The following is a 21,443-nucleotide window of genomic DNA, read 5'->3' as shown; positions in this document are numbered from 1 at the left end:
CACTGAGTTAGGTTTTCCACTTGTCCATTTCATATTTCATCTACATTTTCAGAAACAAAGTTGTCTGTACTATTGTTTATTATCCTTTAATGACCATAAGATCTGTAATAATGCCCCTTCATTCATTCTGGTGTTTTCTGTTTTTTTCAATCGGTCTCTCTAAGGGTTATTGCTTTTATTGATGTTTTCAAAGACCTAGCTTTTGGCTTAACTTATTTTTCTGTTTTCTTTCATTGATGCCCACTTATTATTTTCTTATTATTTATTTTAGGTAAACTTTCTTATCTTATTTAGATTCTTAAGGTGGAATGTTTTAATTTACTTTTTGTTACATCCCAAATTTTTATATGCCATTTTTTAAACCAACCTATTTTCTCATAAGTTGTTTCACCTACAGTTTAATTTCCAGACATTTTGCCAATTATCCAGAGAACTTTCCAGAGAATGTTAATCTCCAAACATTTTCCAATTTTCATTACAGATTTCTAATTTAATTGCATTGTGGTTATAAAACACACTCTATTACTGGGCCTTGCTTTATCACCCGGCATATGCTCAGTCTTGGTGACTGATCCATCTGCACTTAAAAGTATGCAGCTACAACATTACAAATACCAGTTGAGTCCAACTGATACCACAGTCCTGTCTTCTACAGCCTGACTGATATGCTGTCAACTTGCCCCACCTGTTACTAAAAGAGAAATGTTAACCTCCAAGTTTAGTTGTTGATTTCTCTATTTCCCTTTCAGCTGTGATATCACTCCATGTATTTTGAAAATTCATGCATTTTGAAAGATATATTTGAATAGTCTTTTTTTAAAAGACTGAACATACTCAAAGAAGAACATGTGTTTGCCAGGCATCTCCCCTGCAGATGTGTTAGGTGATTGAATCCGTTACACATAAATAGGTATTCCCTGCTAATACAGGCATATGTAAGTTTAGAGGCAGAGGAGAAAGGATCTAAGGCAACTCCAAATAGACTGGATTGAAGTTCTGGTGAAGTAGGAGGTATGGTAAGCTGCTGAAAATAAAAGGATTTAAGCAGTTATGAATGTTTGGAATAGCTAGTTTGCCATCTTTTGTTACGTCTATGAAATATGCATATATACTATTATGAGTTTCACTATCAAAACCTAATAGTTCAGCTTTTCTGAAATTTGCTAACAAAAGCAGAATTTCCACTACATAAAAGCAAATTAAGGTAAAAGTGTGATCATTCAAGAATGGAACAAAATTTCCCAAGTCTCCTAGAAATTCTCAAGTCTCATTTCCCAATAACAGAAAGTACAAGTTTGTCCGCCTATCAAATACCTCTCCTAAGTTAAAAATCCAGGGATATGCCCCCTCATCCGAAATAAATAAATCAATATTATTAAGAATTCAACCATGTTAACCTCTCAATTGGTTTTAATTATACTGAGCTACAAATGAAACACATTCTAATTTCCTACATGTCCCGATGCAACATAAGTATGTAACTATGTTGAAGTTATTATAACTAAAACGCTAACACATAAAAAATACTTTATTTCAAAGCTATTACTAGGATGTAACTCTAAAAACAATATATGGCAATCCATAACATGTCATACACATGAGACATCTGTAAACAACATTAACGATACACATTAATAATTCCAACACTTCCAAGAACAATAATAGAATTTAAAACATACAATGAGTTTATCCAAATAAAGAACAGTCTACTAATTCCCTCAAAATATTTTCTACTTTTTGTAGAAATCATTTAGAAGTTCTTAAACCTTCTTAATGAAGGAACACAAATAAAGAAACTAAACAAATCTAGTTAATGTCATTGTACATTTTACAGACTTAGAACTCCTGGACCTATAAACTTCTAAAGGGCAGAAACTATTCCTTGCTTATTGCTGTATGTTGAACAAGTACTATTTGTTTAAAGAAGTAATTAAGAAGAGAAGAATTAACCAAGGTTAACTATTTGTTATCAATAAACTTCTCTATATGATACTATAATGGTGGTTACATGTTTTTATAAAATTGTTCAAACAGATAAAACGTACAACACCAAGAGTAAAACCTAATCTAAACTGTGGATTTCAAGCGATAATGACATATCAATGTAGATTCACCAAATTTAACAAAAGTACCACTCTGGTGGGGGATATAGATAACGATGAGACTATGCATGTGTCGGCAGAGGAGGTACATGGGAAATCTTTGTATCTCCTACTAAAATTTGCTATGAATCAAAAAAATAATAAGTCTATTTTAAAAATACAGAATTAAAAACTAAATTCAAGAGATACTGTCAAAATTCCATTTCTCAAATTAAAATAGTAAAATGTTTGACATAACTTTTTAAAAAAGATTTATTTATTTATTTATTTATTTATTTATTTATCTATCTTTAGGAGAGAGGGAGAGAAATATCAATGTATGGTTGCCTCTCATGCATCTCCTGCTGGGAACTGGCCTGCAACCCAGGCATGTGCCCTGACTGGGAATCGAACCACAATCCTTTGGTTCGTAGGCCCACACTCAGTCCACTGAGCTACACCAGCTAGGGCTGATATAACTTTTTTGAATCTTACTTTGCTAATAATAAGTTCCATTTCTCTGGTAGCACTGTAATTTTGGTTACTGTGCACTTGATAAATACCATCTTTTTTATAAAGATATTACATTTATTATTCATTTAATTTTACAATGATCTTATGAGAGTTAAAATTTTATACAAGAAAGCTCTTCTATAAGTGTTTAATTCTTCACAATTTTTTAAACTGATTTTGAGAAAAAAAGAGAGCAAAACACCATGTTATTCCTCTTACTCAAGCATTCATTGGTTGCTTCTTGTTTGTGCCCTGACTGGGGTTCGAACCCCAACCTTGGCATACTGGGATGACGCTCTAACCAACTGAGCTACCTGGCCAGGGCCCACTTTTTTTTTAATATTCAGCAGTAAAATATCAACAGCAATTTCAAATATTTAATATTTTAAGTTGCTGATATTCAATAATTTATCAGGAAAGTGATTTTTAAACACAGAAAAGAAGAAAAATAAAAAAGACTGAAAGCTTCGATTCCCAGTCAGGGCACATGCAGGCCAGTTCCCAGCAGGGGACTCACAGGAGGCAACCACACATTGATATTTCTCTCTTCTCCTTCCCTTCCCCTCTAAAGATAAATAAATAAATAATATTTAAAAAATAAAAATAAATTTTAAAAAAGACTGAAAGCTGGGACCTTGCCTTCACTCGCACCAGGTTTCTGAAAAAATCAAAAAACATATCTGCCTCTGTATTTATATCGTAAATATTAAAATTAGCTATAATTATAGTGATCCTATTATACTATATTCTTTTAAATTAGTAAGCCAGAATACCAAAATCCCACTTTGCAATTCCCTACAATAAAGGAAAATAATAATTATTGATAATAGCAGAAATATTAATGAATTCTTCACTATTTTATAATTTTGAAAGATACATGAGTTTAGTGAGTATACCAGAAATTTCTATAGCAACTTCCCATATTTTATCCTTCGTATGCACATTTTTCTCCAAAATAAGGAAAACCACTAACAGAGGGATACAAAAGAAGAAAGGCAAATCAGAGAAGTTAAAAGTTAAATATTTTCTTAATGATTAAGAATTATATAATAAAGTTCCCCCAAAACACATAATTAATTTTCAGTCATGATATTACAAAGGAACTCTGAATAGTAAGTGAATATATTTTTAAAATGTATGTTATTTATGGTAGAAGCAATAACACTTCAACAAAATAAAGCAAAATCCTGCTTGGATTTATTTTCTTGAAAAGCCACCTAATTTATAACCGCCTATCAGTTATATTCAAGTATGTGCAGAAGAAGCATTCTGCACATCAACAGGTACCTATCACTACAGTTTGAGAAACACAGGATACTTGAAATGGGAGCATTAAAGCCTGGTTCGGTTCACAAAAAGGTACTAATCACACTAACTTCTGCCAAGCAAGCACAGGGGTCAAATACACTCTACTGTGTAAAAGCATATGTGTTTTCATTATCCCAATGTTACTCTAAAACTTTATCAATGCGCATAAAGATTGAGTATACATATGAAATCAATACCAATCAATTTACTATACATGTCAAAGAAACCTACAGTTCTTTACAGCATTTGAAATACATTGAGAAATGAAAAAAAAACTAAAGTTAATAAATTATATGAAATTTACTTCTCAAAACTAAGGAATACCAAGAAGTACCAAGAGAGGTTTGAGAAAAGTATATGTTTAAAATTTTAGCGCGAGAATAGTGGGGGAAATACAGAATCCAAAGAACTTGAGACACGTGGTTATAAACTAAGGGGGGGAGAATGGTGGGGGAGGGAGGGTGCGGGTGGAGGGGATTGAAGGGAGGGAATAGAAGAACTGTAATGGTATAATCAATAAAATATATTTAAAAAAATAAAATAAAATAAAATTTTATTTCTTCTATTAATTCCCTTCTCAATATATAAAATAACAACAGGAAGTATGAAAATTTGCTTATTTTTGGTTTACCGGGCACCTAAATACATGGTTCTAAATCAATTCCTCTCATTTGTATTAAAGTACAAAAAACCATTATTTGTACACCATAGAATTTGTTTGTTTCTCAGTTGGGAGGAATATTTATATTCATATTGGCTAAGTGTTTACATTCCATATGACTGTCATTTCTTCACCCAGCCCCCAGCCCACTAGCAGCTGAGCTGTTTGTCCACAGCCCTTCTGGCCCAGAGAAGTCCTGTCCTCAAGACACAATTCTAGGCCTGTGGATTCTGCAGATTTCAACAGGAGCTAAGAATAAAACACATATATACTGTCTTAAACAACTTTTTGTAGTATTTGTTATACAAATAATATCCATTTATGTACACACACCACTTTAGTTCAATCATGGTATCAGGCGCCCCAAACAAGCAGATGAGACTTCAATCACTTCTCATAATCATATGCAGTTAATTCATAGTGAAATATAATAATAAACTGCAACAGCACCAAATGACTAAAAATACAGATATGGGTAAAGCATAAGTAGTTTTCCAGCTCTAACAAAATAAAAGATTTCTTTTCACATAGTAGTTAGAAAAAAAAAAGTTTTTCTTACTTAGCTGCTCTTGCAAAGGTAAGTCAGAGGGAAGGTATTAAGAAGAATCACACAGCAAAGCAAAAGTTGTGAAATCCGTTCTATTGCACCCAATGTGGACCATTATAATTTTGAAACAATATACTAGAAGTGAAAATGTAGAATTGCCTTCCACTAATCAAAAAGTTTTATAAACACATGTCCTGAACAAATTAAAATAAATTATTTGTAACATAATTTTGAAATGTGCCAATTTAAAGAAATAACCCTCATTCGCAATTTACAAATAAAACTACCGCATGAATGAATGGTCATCGATGCAACGCAAAAGCGTAACTACACCAAATGCAAAATACTAAGGCTAGATTAGAGCAATTTGTAACCACAGCTTAAGCAGCAAGATGTGAATTTCTGACACAACTTTATAAGAAATTTTAGATTTCATTATAAAGGGAACAAAATTCTCTTTATTGCCGCGAATGAAAAAAAACTAATTACATACTATCTTTATAAACTAAACCTATTTCTATATAATACCTAAATTAAAAATGGGAAAATAAATTTCTACCTAAGTGAAAGCATGGATTTACTTGCATTTCAAAACACTATATTAGTGTTTTTCAAGAATTATCTAAAAGGATTTAAGACTAGTAAAGGGCTGGCGCTGAAGTTAGCACAGCAGCTCATGTGAAATAATGGCTGACTGACTAACTGAAATCTGGATTGTCCTAGAATATATAAAATGCAAGGTCAATGTGTTTATGCTACAGAGAGTATAGAAACACTGATTTTTACAGCAAAGGATGAAAAGCAGGTGGTTTTCTCAAAACTTTTTTTTTTAATTCAGCAATGTGTACAAGCCAGGGATTTTATGACAAATAAATGGAATGATATAAAGTTTCAGAGAACTGAGAGAGAAATGTCTCTAAGATTCTAGTCCCAGTCAAATGAAGAGCTAAAAATGGAAACTGGAAGTTCCCATTTCAATTCCCAGAATTAAGCAATTTTATAGCTATCAGTCTGACGCTAGACAAGAGGTTAGACTTCATTTTGAAAAGCACGCTTTAAGATGCAAATTCTCCTAAAAATTAGGCAGAATGTTTCTTTTCAGTTAACAAAAATAACTTCTTTACATTTGAACCTACATTTTGAACCTACATTTTTAAATAAAGAAGAAACTTTAAAAAAAATCAAGCCTACCTCAGGCAAGCCTCAGTTCACTGGATCTATGTCACATTGATTTATAACAGTTATTTCTTAGGGGGGTAAAAAAGCACACACAGATGCAAACAATTACTCTATTTTTGTAGGCAACAAGTGAGGTGGGTGGTAACTGAGAAATTTTTTTAAAATCCTGTCACAATATTCTGCTTTTTCTTAAGAAACCCTCCTCACACAACAAACGTTTGCCACATCAGAGAATTTCCAGGGCCCGAAGCATCACTTTGATTCCAGACCGCTGCAGGCATTAGCAGGAGGTAATTAGGGTAAAAAGTTCAGCCACAGTTCCATGTCTAGAGTCCTGCCAGAAATAAATTTCCTCTCTATTCACTGGTTTCTACTGTACCCTCCCTAAGAATCATATTGAAAACACATTTATCTTTGTAGAGTTTGTTCCTCTTGTAATTAACGTTATAGCGTTTACAGTGTTTAATAATTTTAAACGGCCCCAATCGCGGCCACTTGGTCTTTGAGGGTGGAGGGGTGCATTATCATTTTTCCTACATTGCTGCTTCATTTGCAAAGCGACACACACCAGCGTGCACTGCAGCTGTTTCCATCCAGTTCTCTGGTCATCATAAACTGCAGTTTTATTCCCTTGTTTGAGAAAGGTACAGAGGCAAAAGTGCCCAACAGATGCATTCAGAATGTGTTCTATGAGATGTTTCGAGGAAATGAAAAAGACTAATATGAAAACAGTTTAAAATAAAACAGAAATGTTGCTTTAAAACATACAAGTGTATTATATTTTATAGTTTCCAGAAAGACAAATATGAAGTGTTATATTTAAGTAAGTGATAAAACTTAAGCACTTACAAGGTTTTTTCCTCAATCCCCAAGGGTACACTCAAAACACCATCTCTTGCTCCGAGTCCCTGTCTTCACTCCCCTCTACCTGCACACTCACCCACACCCGCACCAGGAGGCTGGAATTAATGGGCCACCTCACATTAATTAACACCTCATTGTGTTAGCCTTCTTTGGATATCGTGCTTGAAAAACAAGACGTAAATAAAATTATTTGCATACTAAGAAAAAGCACCTATAACAACTGGTTTTAACAAAGGATAAAAATCAGTTAACAATAAATGTACCTTCGAAAAACAAAAATAAAATACTGCCTCTAGGATACTATGGTTGTGACACTACCTTATTAAGGCCAGAAAACTTATTTTTAAAATAACAATCTTTCATAAACACAATATTCAAGTCATTCATAATTTTTTCAAGGTTTTAAGCAAACTTTAAGTCCAAAAGGAGTTTTTCTTTACCTTTTCAAATTCTCCTCAAGTATTTGGTCCTCCGCACCCTAAGATATGACTAACAGCCTCACACATAGAAATAAACAAGGAAATGGTGGCCCTCTGTGCCACCCTGTGCAAAATACAAACCCAAAATCTCTTAGCATAAAAACAAAAACAACGGTCTCCTCTACCATTTCATTGGCACGATCCTCCCCACACAGTAACTATCCAGGACTTGTCCTTTTTTCCCCCTCTCATCATCCGGATGACTTCAAAGATTTTTGCCATCTTCCAGGGATGCTTTCCAACCAGACTTGTGCAACAACATCACGTTTTGTACCAATACAGCTGAATTTACATTTCTCAAGCATAAACAAATGCTATTTAAAGATGTTCAATAATTGGAATACTAGAAGGAGATACTGTAATAGTCGCTGAAATGTAGCAGGTACCTATAAATATTGTAAGAATGTACAGCTCCTCTTAGAATAAAACAATAGAAAACATTAAAATAAAGCATTTCTTTGAGATGGCAGCCTAGGAAATCTATAGCCAACATTTTAAAATCATGTATACCAGATATGATAAGTACTTTTTACATCTCACTGAAGTGTATAGTAATTTACTGTCAATTATGTCAACACAGTCTTTGATTAAAACACATTTAAGTCTCAAAGCAAATAACCATTCTCAAATCCCAATACTGTGATTCAAGATAATCATCAAGTAACAAAAGTAGTGAGATTTTGTAAGATTTTATCCTGTCTAAATACCATATAGCTATATCAACAAAAATATTGTCCCCCCAAATCATGAAATACTAGATTTGGAAAATGTCATGGATATCCATAATGAACTACTTCATTTCCAACATCAATTTTTGTCCTTAGGATTACCACACACAACTGATCTCTTCTCAAGGCTGGCTCACTGGGCACATGCTCCGTCCCACCAGAAAAGGAGTAAGTCTGCCTGTACGGAATTCCACAAGGTCAGAATCTATGCAGATGTTCTTTCCCTTTTGGTTTTCCTTTAATTTGCAAATCTTGTAATCTAAGCCCGAAGCTGACTGAACCAACATTTAAACCAGTATAGCAATATCAGCCAAAAACTCAATCTGTTCTCTATTTATATGTCAAGACTGCATCCTTTTGGTGGCAGAAAAAACTGTTGTTTTGAAATGATTACAGATAGAAACTGCAAGCCCGTTAGTAGTTTTACGTCCTCGTTCTAGATGGAAAGCTTCACTTTGGAAAGGCGTTCAGTTTAAGATGCAGAGCAGATGTGATTTCAAGACTCCCACCTTTATGTTTTTAACTATACACTAAAGTCACCTTAAACTACAGGACAGCAAAGAAGCTCCCCCAAAAAGACCTCAGTGAGACTCACATACACATGTTACATAGAAACATGCTGCTGCTAGTGAGTGCCAAGAAGGGCAGAAGGGATGCATTATAAAGGGGCAGGAGAAAACTATTGTGTATAATAGATATGCTTATTATCTTGATTGGAGTGACAGATTCATGGGCATATACAAATGTCAAAATGCATCATACTGTACACTTTAGGTGCTGTTCGTCATGTTTCAATTATATCTCAATGAAAATAAAATATATAAATATAACATGAGATTCTATGGGGGAATGTAAACAAATTACTGTTTTCCAATGAAAGTAAAGGGCCCCTCCCTGTTCATCAGAGATACTACGAGACACAGTGCTGGGCTGGGACAAGACGCCTGACAAACCTATAGCACAAGTACTGGGTAAGCTGGGCACAGCCACATTCTCCAATAGTCACACAGGGCTTTAAACCTATTCAGATATATATTTGTTCTCCCTACGTGTATGAAAATAAATTTTTGGCAAAGAGTGTTCCCTGGCTACCCTTCATATCTTTATGACTCATATAATATGGTGCACCTAATACGGGCCTGACACTTTTCTAAATATCTGAAGAGACTGAATCATTTAATTATCACTGGAACTAAGTGCAATAGTTCTCAGCACCTTACAAACAAGGAAACTGAACCTGAGGACTGTTGAATAATCATATTGGTCTGTGTGACTCCAAAATCTTTGTTCTTTCCATTATTCTACACTATCCACGGGTTCAGGAGTATCAATGAATATTATAGAATGCCAACATTAGGCAAAATGCCTACATAAAGAAAATTATAGAACCCAAAATGAAAGTCAGATTCATTAAACGTTAAGTACCAGTTTTGGCAGAGGTCCTGTTAGACGCAGCACTACAAAAGCTGCCACTGAAGGCCCAGCGTCATCCACAAAATCCTAGCGACAGGATTGGTTTCGAAGGCTTACACACTATGAGACTACTATCCCCCAGCAATCTTTCCTTATGTCAAATTTCTAGAAACCCCTGTAATGCGTCCTAACTAATGCCTCAGGAGAGATGCATCGCCAGACCTGTAATGCAACAAGATACTGGGAAGGTTTTCCACCCAGCGGTAATCAGAAAGAGCCCAAATGCATACCTACTACAGCCCAAAGTGAAGTTGGACCAATACACTTCAATAGAAAGACAAAATGAGTTACACTGGAATTTTAAATTTTCTAGTAACCACACTGAAGAAAAAACTAGGAATAAGCAGGTGAAATTAATTTTTTAGATATTTAACATAATATATCCACACAGAATTAGCATTCTACTTGGCACCAACCACATTTCAATAGCTCATTCAATAGTCAAATCTGCTTGATCAATACAAGAAGACAATTTCTAGCCAGGTAATACTCAGGTGTACAGATCCTAAAGAAAAGGTAAACGTGAAATACACCCAAGAAAATAAACATCATGCTCTCAACTCAGTGTTATGATGTTATTTCAATACATACTTTCTGAATAAAGTTTCAAAAATTGGTGTGCATTCGTTCCCCAAGGACCTCTATTAAAATCAGGTAGAACCACATGACAAGAATAACACACAGCTCTTGAAAACACACCTCTTTGCAATGCTGCTTCTATAGTAAAGTGTCAGGCGAGGTGGTCTCATTTTAATAGAATTTGTGGCTAATTTTTGTTCTCAACCAGTTGGGAGTCAGACAGCCTTGGAAACAAACCCTTCCCAAGTGCTTTCTTCTCCTTTGCCTTACCAGCATTCTCTGACCAAATTCTTACAAAGCTGAATAGAGACCCTTAGATCTGTTGGGAGCACTTGATTGCCTACTTTAAGCTTTTCCCACTTATGATTGATATTTTTAAATATGTATTAATAAAATATGCATATAATGTACATAATAAGGTAACACTAATATTCATTGTTAAATAAAGCCATATTGTAATATATTAATATGAAGCAAAAGTAAACAAGGTGCAGATAAAAACAATGCAACCCAAATGTTTTTACCAATATATTTGTATATGTGTATATGGCCACCTCACTCTGAATCTCCAAATATCTTTGAAAAATAATACATATCAAAAAGGAAAGCAAATGAAATACCCCTAAATCATAATGCAAAATAACTAGAGAGAAAAAAGCCAACAACTTTATTTATGTGGGGAGGAGAGGCTTAAATACTCAACATTGGCAGAGCCTTCTCCTGAGCGCGCCCAGAGCTGAGCAGAGACTGCTTGAAAAATAAGGAAGGACTGCAGCAGTCCTCACACTGGGAGAGCACAGACAGATAAAAATCACCTAGAATTTACTTCCAGAAGCAAGGGAGTAGGCCAGTGCTTAAAAAACAAAAGTCTGAGATGGGTTGGGTCAAATCATCAGCTACTAATTAATGGAAAGTCAGGGGATGAGAACGTGCACAGGACCAGAGATGTCTATTAGAGGAATCACATCAGGCAGGGGATGAATCCTTGGGAGCTTAGTGGTAAAGCAAAGATAGAAGTAAGAGCTGCAAGAAGGGTCTTACCAGAAAACCACAGGAAGAACTGAAGCCATTGCCCCAAGGTATCGTTTATTAAAGAAACCTATACCTCACTATACCTACAGAAAACAGGTAAAGCACCCTAATCTCTCCAACCACAACCCCTGATCTCTATAATACTGATTTTGTTAACTCTGCCCCAGAATAATCATACTGACTTTATTATGAATAACAAAGGAACAACAACATTCAGACAAAATTACTAAAAAACTAGAGTTCTATCTTAATGAAAATATACCCCCAAAACCTCACAAAACAGAAAACTTAACACAACAGTGCAAGACAATTACCCTAACATGCATGCCTCACTTAGTAACTTTAATTTGTTCCCGAAAACTCTGCCATTAAATGAAAAGGATTAAGTGGAAAATCATTTCCATTACTGTTAATGGCAAAAAATATAATGAGTTCTATCCCAATCCATATTTTTCACACAGAAGGGAAAAAATATTTGATTGAGCACTAAAAATAAGTTTATATAATAAACACTAATTTAAAAGTAAATATAGATTATAGTATAAAAAGTTAATCTACTTTTAGGTAGACATTGACATCAGAATCAGAAACGTTTGATGAGAATTATCTTTTCCTTGACACTATGACAATAAAATTTTTTTAAAAAACAACATGACATAGCCATAAAAGAGGAATATTTGTATGAAAAAAAGTATGAGGTGGAAGACAGACTGCCATTTCGTAGCTCGATAATATTAATCCAAAATTGGTTTCGCTCTTCACACAATGTGTTATATACATTTTCAATGTCTCATGTACCATGACTACTTCTCATGACATGATGCAATTTCCTAGAACATACAGCTGGTTGAACAGAGTAAGCTAGCTCTCTAAAAATATACTTTTTCAAAGGGGACTGCAATGAAGGGTAGGAAGTGGGGATGAATGGGTTGGAGCAGAGTTGTGGGGAAAAAATGTAGAAAACTGTACTTGAACAACAATAAAAATGTGGAAAAAATAAAAAATATGTAGTTTTTTTTTATTCTTTGTTTATTTTCAATCCTCTTTATGGCTGGGGTGGGGGAGAGTGGTGGGAGAAAATGGAGACAACTGTACTTGAACAACAATAAAAAATGGGGGGAAAATTAAAATAAATAAATAAAGATCCTAAAAGTTTTTTCCTTTGCTTCACTTGTATCTGCATCATTTCTCCTCACTAATTTTTCAAACTTTTTGGTACTTATGAATCCCTTGCTCTCAAAACACACATTACGCCCTGGCTGGTGTAGCTCAGTGGATTGAGCACAGGCCTGTGCAGCAAATGGTCGCCAGCTCGATTCCTAGTCAGGGCACATGCCTGAGTTGCAGGCCAGGTCCCCAGTAGGGGACACACGAGAGGCAACCACACATTGGTGTTTCCCTCCCACTCTTTCTCCTTCCCTTTCCCTCTGTCTAAAAATAAAACAAATAAAATATTTAAAACATACACAAACACATTACAATGAACAATTACAGATATGAAACAAACCTATGAATCAGAAATCCACAAACTCAGAATGGTCAAATAATAGGAAGATATGAAAGAAGAGTTAACTGAACTCAGAACTGAGAATCTTAAAAAAATGGGAACATGCAAATTAAAACCATAATGAGAAACTATTAAATATTTATTAGAGTAGCTAAAATTAAACAGACCAATAAAGCCAAGTGTTGGTGAGGAACTAGAGAAAATGGAAACCTCATACAGTGTTGGTAGGAATGTAAAATGGGACAACCACTTTTAAAAACATACATCTAACATGCCCTGGCTGGTGTAGCTCAGTGGATTGAGCACCGGCCTGTGAATCAGAGGATCCCGGTTCAATTCCCAGTCAGGGCACATGCCTGGGTTGCAGGCCGGTTCCCTGCAGGCCAGTTCCCAGCAGGAGGCGCAGGAAAGGCAACCATACATTGATGTTTCTCTCCCTCTCTCCTTTCCCTCTAAAGATAAATAAATATAATCTTTAAAAAATATTTTAAAAATAAAAATAAAAACATAAAAACATACATCTAACATGTGGTTCAGCCATTCTATTCATAGGTATTTAAAAGAAAAGAAAGCATGCCTCTATAAAGACTTCAACAATACATTCATAGAAGCAATCTTTGTGAAAGCCAAAAACCAAAATACCCACCAACAAGTACATGGATAATCAAATGTGGTATGGCCATATACCATACTAGCAATAAGAATGAATAAACTATTGATAAATGCAACAAGAATGAATATGAAAATAAATATAATACACAGCACAAGACAGGCCAAACAAAAGCATATACTGCATGATTTCATTTACATAAAGCTCTAGAAAATGCAAACTAATCTATAATGACAGAAAGTAGAGCAGTAGGACCTAAGGGAAAGGATCTGGGAGGGAGGAAAAATTATAAAGGGACAAGAATCTTGGGGGAAAGGGTGATATATTCATTATTTTGCTTGTGATGATGATTTGATATGTGTATACATAGGTCAAAAATATAGAACTGTACACTTTAAGTATACATACTTTATTGTATGTCAATTACTCAGTAAAACTGTTAAATGGGTGTATATACACACATTAGAGTCTTGTCTGCTATTTCCACTAAAATTTATGATTCTGACTAGGAAATTACATCAATATATTCAAGGAAGTTGTATTAATGACATTAACAGCATTTTAATAGCTGTGCTACAGCATAATAGCAACTAAATATAAAGAATACAAGCTCAACTAAATGCAGAAAACCAGTAAGAAGCCAGGTTTTTCAAGGCCAGTTTGACCATGTGCTCAGGCTATACAATGTCCTTAGAGCTTCTCTCTACCTGGTCTTCATCCATTTTGTTCTTTTCCCCCTAATTTAACAGTCTCAACTCTTCCTTCTATCCCCACCAAAATATCTTTGCCTTTTTTAAGGTAAAGTTCCATATTTACTAGTAATTTGTTATTAGTATTAACATTTCTTTCTATGTGTTCCAGTTTAATCATGATTATCAATCTGACTACAATGCTGAGTAATTTCCTCCACACCTGTTTTCCCCATAATCTCCATTCCAGTTTGATGCCCACCCCTCCAGATACACTACATCCTCAGTGCTCCACTCCTTGCCATGGAAGACCGACCCACGTGACAGGGATTGCATCAGTGGGCTTCCTACACCTTCAGAACCAGGCTCCTGGTTTCCGTCTCGGTTTTGGCCCAGGAGAGGCATCCAGGGAAATGAGAATAAGGTTGGGATGCCCTAGCTGCTCCATTGTCAGGTGGAAAATCATTTCCATTACTGCTAATGACAAAACAGACAGAGCCCCTCTGACAGGCACAGTTCCCATCAAGTAACCCTCTGGATATGGCTCTCTTTACAAGTTCTGCTAATGGCTCTTTCCCCTTGATCAGAAATGGTAAAGGACCGCATTTGAATACGTCATCTGTTTCCTGGCAGGACCCTAATAGCACAGGGTTTGGAGGAAAAAAATATATACATATGGCAAGCAAGGCAGTTCTTTAAAAAATATAACCAACATTCATTAGATTTGGTCCCCTACCTATAACCATTTTGATAGGACCTTTGAAATTTGTAACAATTTCAGGATCACAAGAAAATATACAACAATGTCTGCAAACATGATCTTACAATACACCATTTGGGGGTATCCATAGTTCAGATACTATATTTTAAAGTAAATACATAAAAATAGCTTTCCCTGTTTAAAAGTTTACATGATATGTGTATCAGCTTACAGATTTGTCCCGCATGCATTTTAAACTGTATACATGTGAGTCAAGTGTATAAAATTCTGGCTCTCTGCCTTAATCCTTCAGGAAAACTAAAAATTTGATTTAAGTAAATAAAGGAACTTGGTAAATGTTCCATAATTAACATTTACACTAGTGACTCTTCTTTACTACAAGCACTGTTAACATTTCAAGATATAAAAATTAGATCCCTAAGCCACATGAGAAAATGTAGTTAAGAATTAATAGTAATGTCATCTTATTTCCTTAAGGTTTCACTGCATCCATTACCAGATGAATGGGGCAGCCTCTAGCAGGGTTGGAGGCCTCCGCTGGCTCTACTATGGTACTGAAGTCAGGAGGCCTGTGAACCATCGATACTACCCGATACCTTAGCATGCTGACCCATCTCTTTAAAAACCTCTATGTCAATGAGACAGCTCTCAGAATAAATGCTCTACCAAAGATGTAAAAGCTCATTCTCTGAAAGCAGTAAAGAGAGTCACAGATAGCTAGAGGAAACTGTGGAAGACTCACAGAAATGAAAAATACCTGTGACATGGGCTAGTGAAAAACCTGATGCTTGAAGGCAGGCCAACAAACTGCTGGGAGAAGCCCAGGCGTTGGAGCAACAAAGATGGGAAGAATGGTATACATCTTTTTCGTGTGTGTTTCCATGGAAGTATCACTGGCCCAAATTATGATTCTATCAGACCTCACAAATACAACAGGATGCTAATAAATCAAAACTGAAAATGCTTAGTATCATTTGTAAAGGCTCCTTGGCATTTCATAACAAAAAAAGAAACATTACATCCTTATTATCCCAAGCAATCATCCTTCTAGTATATTTAAAATAACCCTACTTACTTTAGATACAAATTGAAATAAAATCCCTTCAGAAACAATTCAGGATTTTGCAAATATGTTTAGCCTCCAACTAAATAACTACTGTTTAGGGCAGGGGCTACCAAATACCCCTTGGAATTCTCCCAGTCCAAGATGACCTTTTTGGCAGTTTGTAACAAAACTGCAAAAATATTAACACTGTGAAATAACTGTATTATAATTAATGAACAGTTGTTAATTTTGAAATTAAGTCTTTACTCCTATTTAGCTATCAAATTAGTTTCTCTCTCCAGCATAAATGTAAGATAGCAGATAGTCAAATATAGCTGTACCTTTGATTGCCAATTTTTTTATTTTTTTTAATTCAAATTCAACCTTGGCAACAGAATGCATAGTTAATAAAAGGTAAGAATTTTCTAACCAATGGAAATAAATTTTCTCACTCTTACAAGAATTTCCCACCACTAAAGGGATGGGAAATATGACAGGAGCCTCGGCACTTTAACTGCATGATTTTCAAGGTCCTTTCTACTCGGAATATTCTGTTTCTCTATGTAAACATCACATCTCCAATCCATACACTGTGTGTAACCCGATGATAGTAAACTGAAGTAAACATTCTTCAAGGTCTGCATTCAGCTGTTGAATAATATTACTCTTTTGCAATTATTCATAATACCCAACAAGATCCTAACCACAAACAGCTACATTACTGGAACTGTTTAGTATACAATGAACTTCAGTTTTCTAAAAATATACTGTTTCCTTAGTATACTGCCCATACTTCTGCTCGCTCCCGCCCTCAAATTGTTACACAAGACACTGATTTAATCCCTGGATCAGTAGCCCCATAAACATTATCTCCAAGACCTTAAATGGCTTATCTAGAATGATTATGGCATTGCTCCTTAGAGACACACATGCACAAGACAGAATAAAAGAATCACTAGAATATCAAAATAAGTGGCATTTTAATGACTATCATGAATGCAATAAAAGCCAGTATTTTCAATAGTGGGCTAAAGCATAATGTGTTTATATCTAATGGATAAAATATGAGGAAGAACTGAGATGATTTTCATGACTATTGGCCTTTCCTTGAAAAGTAATATAAATCTTTGAAAATGAAATCTATATTTCAAAAGTAACTTTGACTTTTCCCAAGAATAATTTAATAAGCAGTATTAATTGTGAATATAAGCAACTGACAATGTCCAAGCACCTGGTGCTCAATTAAGCATCTGCCAGGGAAACAGATGGCAAAAGACATGTCTTCTACCTGTCCAATGGGAGAAGGAAGTTCTAAAATTTTATACACACTGGCTTTGAGGACGATGTCAACAACCTGGTTCAGTAAATATGGCTCCTCAGATTAAGATATTTACTAAAAATCTGCAGACCAGAAAGTGAGGCACAGGCCCAGGTCCACAACTGGCTGTGACCGAAACCCCCTTAGCTTCAGTTTCTTCATGTGTAAGATGAGGATAACACAGTCTCCTTCACCTGCTAGTTATAAGATTAAATGATGCTACATAACGGAAAATATTTAACAGACCAGTACAGAGCAGGCATTGAATGTTTGCCTTCCAGTCCCTGGTGCTATATTAGCATAGTGAATACGTGCATGCCTCATTAGAACAAAAAGGTTGTAACATTTTTTAAGCCTGGGATTTGCAAAACAGGTTCTAAAATAATTCCCCTATAACTAGATTTCTCTGTTGTGATACTCAACTTTACTAAAAAGTGCCTAGTGGGTCTAACATCACCATCTGCCAACCTACTGCAAACACTCAGAACAACACTTTGAATATATATATACTCACTCACAGATTGACTGCTCATATTAGAGAGAAATTCTATTCACAACTGCAATATGACACTTACAAGAAACAGAGCACAGTACTGTATGAAAATGTCCATTTGAGATTGTAAACATTCTGACAAACATACTACATAATCAGTTCAGCAAACAAGTGAAATCAAAATGAGTATTTTCCAGCAGCCTCTTGCATTAGAAAGGTATTGAGAGAGAAAGAGAGGCGAGCATGCATGGAATAGGGAGTTTATATACAGCAATAACAAGATACCTTATCCTACAACTTAAGAGTGTACAAAGTGACTTATGGAAGTAATTCAAAATTTTATTTGCATTTATTTATCAATACTCATTATTAAAACAACCCAGTAAGTAATACAGACATATAGAAGTCTATTGTTAGAATGATTCCCCTTCTGTGACATAAATTAAGGAGCAAATATGGGAAAAAGAAAATGAATATCTGCAGTAGAATTTTTTTAGGGAGAGGGAAAGAGAAAGGAAGAGGGAGGTAGAGAGAGAAAATGAGAAACATCAATTTGTTGTTCCACTTATTTATGCATTCATTGACTGATTCTTGTATGCCCTTGACTGGGGATCAAACCCACAACCTTGGTGCATTGAGATGATGTCCTAACCAACTGAGCTACCTGGCCAGGACCTACAATATACTTAGCACAATAGACTTTCAAATAGCACTTGCCTATTTGAAAACATTTGCCTGTGTTTTCAAATAGGCAAATGCTATTTTAATCAGGACTATATTCATTACCCCTGTGGTGATTAATTCTGTGTCAACTTGGCTATGCCACAATAACCGTATTTGGTCAAATATTCTAGATATTTTTGTGAAGATTTTTTTAGTTAAGATTAACATTTAAATCAGCAGAATTTTAGTAAATCAGATTATACTCTATAATGTGAAGAGACTCATCCAATCAGTTGAAAGCATTTATAAAAGAAATTTTAAAAATGACAAGAGGACCGTCTTGGAGGAAGAGGGAATTCTGTCTCCAGACTGGAACTGCAACCCCTCTATCTCCAGATTTTTGGACTTGCCAGCTTTCACAATTATGTGAGCCAGTATCTTAAAATCTCTCACTCTCACTCTCTCTATACACACAGACATGTGCACACACACACCCACACACCCCTCGCATCCTATTGCTTCCTTTTCTCTGCAGAACCCCAATATATAACCCACACACCATCAAATTCAACTCTCATCACCAATTATATACAATCACCTTACCCTCTCTTTTATCCCTTGTTTTGATAAAGTGGTATCTCAATAAAAAAACAATCTCCTTAATCATACAGTTAGCAGAGTTGATAAGAAATAGAACATCTTTCAAAAACTACACGCCAAACCCAGCAGGTAGCTAGTGTCTTCCAAATACGTCTTTCTGATGGGCTTCCAGAGACCTTCATGCACGTGGTTCTCTCTGTGGCTCCCGTTCCGTTTCAGCCCCCTTGTCAGCGCATCAGTTCCCTGGTTAGTCTGCTGACTCTAATTCGGTGTTGAGTACCTCCAGCAAGGCTGGTATTTCACTTTTTGTATCTCTTCAACTCCAGAATTCCATTGGGTTTTTCTATAATTTCTAGCTCCCCAGTGAGAGTCTCTATTTGTTGAATCACCGTTATCACACTTCCCTTTAATTTTAGACACATGGTTCATTAAGTTCTCAGAAAATATTTCTAACAGCTGCTTTAAAAATTCTTGCATGTAAAATTTACTAGTGGAGACAATCAGAAACAGCTTCTATTGCCTGCATTTTTTGTCACTATATCACACTTTCCAGTTTTTCTGGCTATGTGTCATACATAATGTTATGTTGAATACTAATCATTTTATGTAATGTGGTATAACAACTCTGGAAATATGTCTTCCTCGAAAATGTGGAGTTATTAAAGCCTCTGCTTGCTTGGTCTTACTTTTGTTTTGTTTTGTTTTGTTTTTACTTTAAAGCCTGGTTTCCCACGGTTGCTCCTGGGTCTATATCTATGTAGTTTAGTGGTTAGCCAATGATTCAACAGAGAATTTGCTTCAATACTCTAACTCAGTATAGGCTGTTATCCTTTTTAGAAAAATCTATGTGTGGACAGGGAGCACATTCGACATTCAGAACATTTTCGAGTCTCCGAAAATGAGATTTTAGTTTCCCCTGGACCTTTCATAGACCCTTTGTACATACATAAAGCCTCAGTTAAGACTTTAGGCTGCAAGAGCCGCTGCGCTCACAACTCAAGACTGTAACTTCCATGGGCAATGCTGCTGGGCAGGCGACACGTGAGCATCTTCCAAGCACAGCAGGGAAAGTGCCATTCCTCGTGACCTTCTCCACACTTGAACAATCAACCGTGTTGGGAGGAGAAAGGCTAGAGTGTGACGGGAGCAGCCCCACGCATGAACGCCATAGATTCCCTCTGTTCGTCCTCAAAGTTTACCAGTGTCTCAAACATAAACAATTTTCGGATTGCTGTAAGCAGTTGGTTGAGTTCCAGAGCACTGAAATGGTTGGTTTTGTCTGTTTTGCAGATAATATTAGTGCTAAGTCATAAACCTCCCTCATTCTTAAGTGGATTCATACCAGTTTCTGTTCTACTGCTATAGATTTATAAGCTACTTTGGAAGTCCTCACTCTTTGGCGTGTACTGTGAAACATTCCTGCCTTGGCAGGGTGGCTCGGCTGGCGGGGGCATCCTCCCTCGCACCAAAAGGTTGCAGACTCAATCCCTGGTCAGGCACACACTTAAGTTGCAGGTTCCATCCCCAGTCGGGGCACATAAGGCACGAAAATGGTTGATGTTTCTCACTCACATCGATGTTTTACTTGCTCTCCCTCTCTCTCTCTCTCTCTCTCTCCCTCTTTCCCTCTCTGAAATCAATAAGCATACTTCAGGTGAAGATTCTTTTCAAAACGTTCCATTCCTTTAGATCTAACATATACTGCACCTTCTTCATGAGGCCATTTCCCCTTAATTCACGCACACTGATCTTTACCTTCACTGAATTCCTATTATACATCAGTATTTCATAATTAGTTTCTGTGTCCTATACCTTGTTTTCCAGCCACATCCTTAAATTTTGGGGACAAAAAATTGGATTTTCCTGCTTTTGCATCTTTATCCCATACATATATATCAGAATTTCCCAAATCCCAGGCCACAAACAGGTACCAATCTAGGCCACACAGCAGAAGGTGAGTTTGAATTCAATGAGCTTGAATCATCCCAAAACCATTCCCCCCAAGCACCAGTCTGTGGGAAAATTGTGTTCCACGAAACCAGTCCCTGGTGCCAAAAAGGTTGGGCATCACTGCTGTAAATTATTCCCCACCTCAACCCTATAATTTACACTTATAACACATGTAGTCAACCATTTACCTGGAATGCAAATTAAGATTCTACAATCTAATCATTCTATACCATTAACACATTCTTCTTTTCTCCACGGCATCCATGATCTAAAGTGCACACACTGAGCTGAGAGCACATGATAGGGACTACTGGTTGCCAAGCCTAATACCCATTTTAATCATCTTCCTTACTACCAACAGTATAATAGTTTCCCAGTGTTCATCACAGCCAGGAGTTTGAGC

At 35.8% G+C, this 21,443-nt stretch overlaps 1 protein-coding gene across 6 annotated transcripts in view; it reads right to left on the bottom strand.

Annotated features, from left to right (window-relative positions):
• Window positions 1-21,443, bottom strand: part of BCAS3 (BCAS3 microtubule associated cell migration factor) — a 494,341-nt gene that overhangs the window by 396,895 nt on the left and 76,003 nt on the right. The gene's annotated exons all lie outside the window — the stretch shown is intronic.

Source organism: Sturnira hondurensis, unplaced genomic scaffold, assembly GCF_014824575.4.
Source record: "Sturnira hondurensis isolate 20B ecotype Veracruz unplaced genomic scaffold, ASM1482457v3 Scaffold0018728, whole genome shotgun sequence".
Classification (NCBI taxonomy): domain Eukaryota; kingdom Metazoa; phylum Chordata; class Mammalia; order Chiroptera; family Phyllostomidae; genus Sturnira; species Sturnira hondurensis.
The sequence above is the reverse complement of the archived record's forward strand: the minus strand, read 5'-3'. Positions and strand labels throughout refer to the sequence as shown.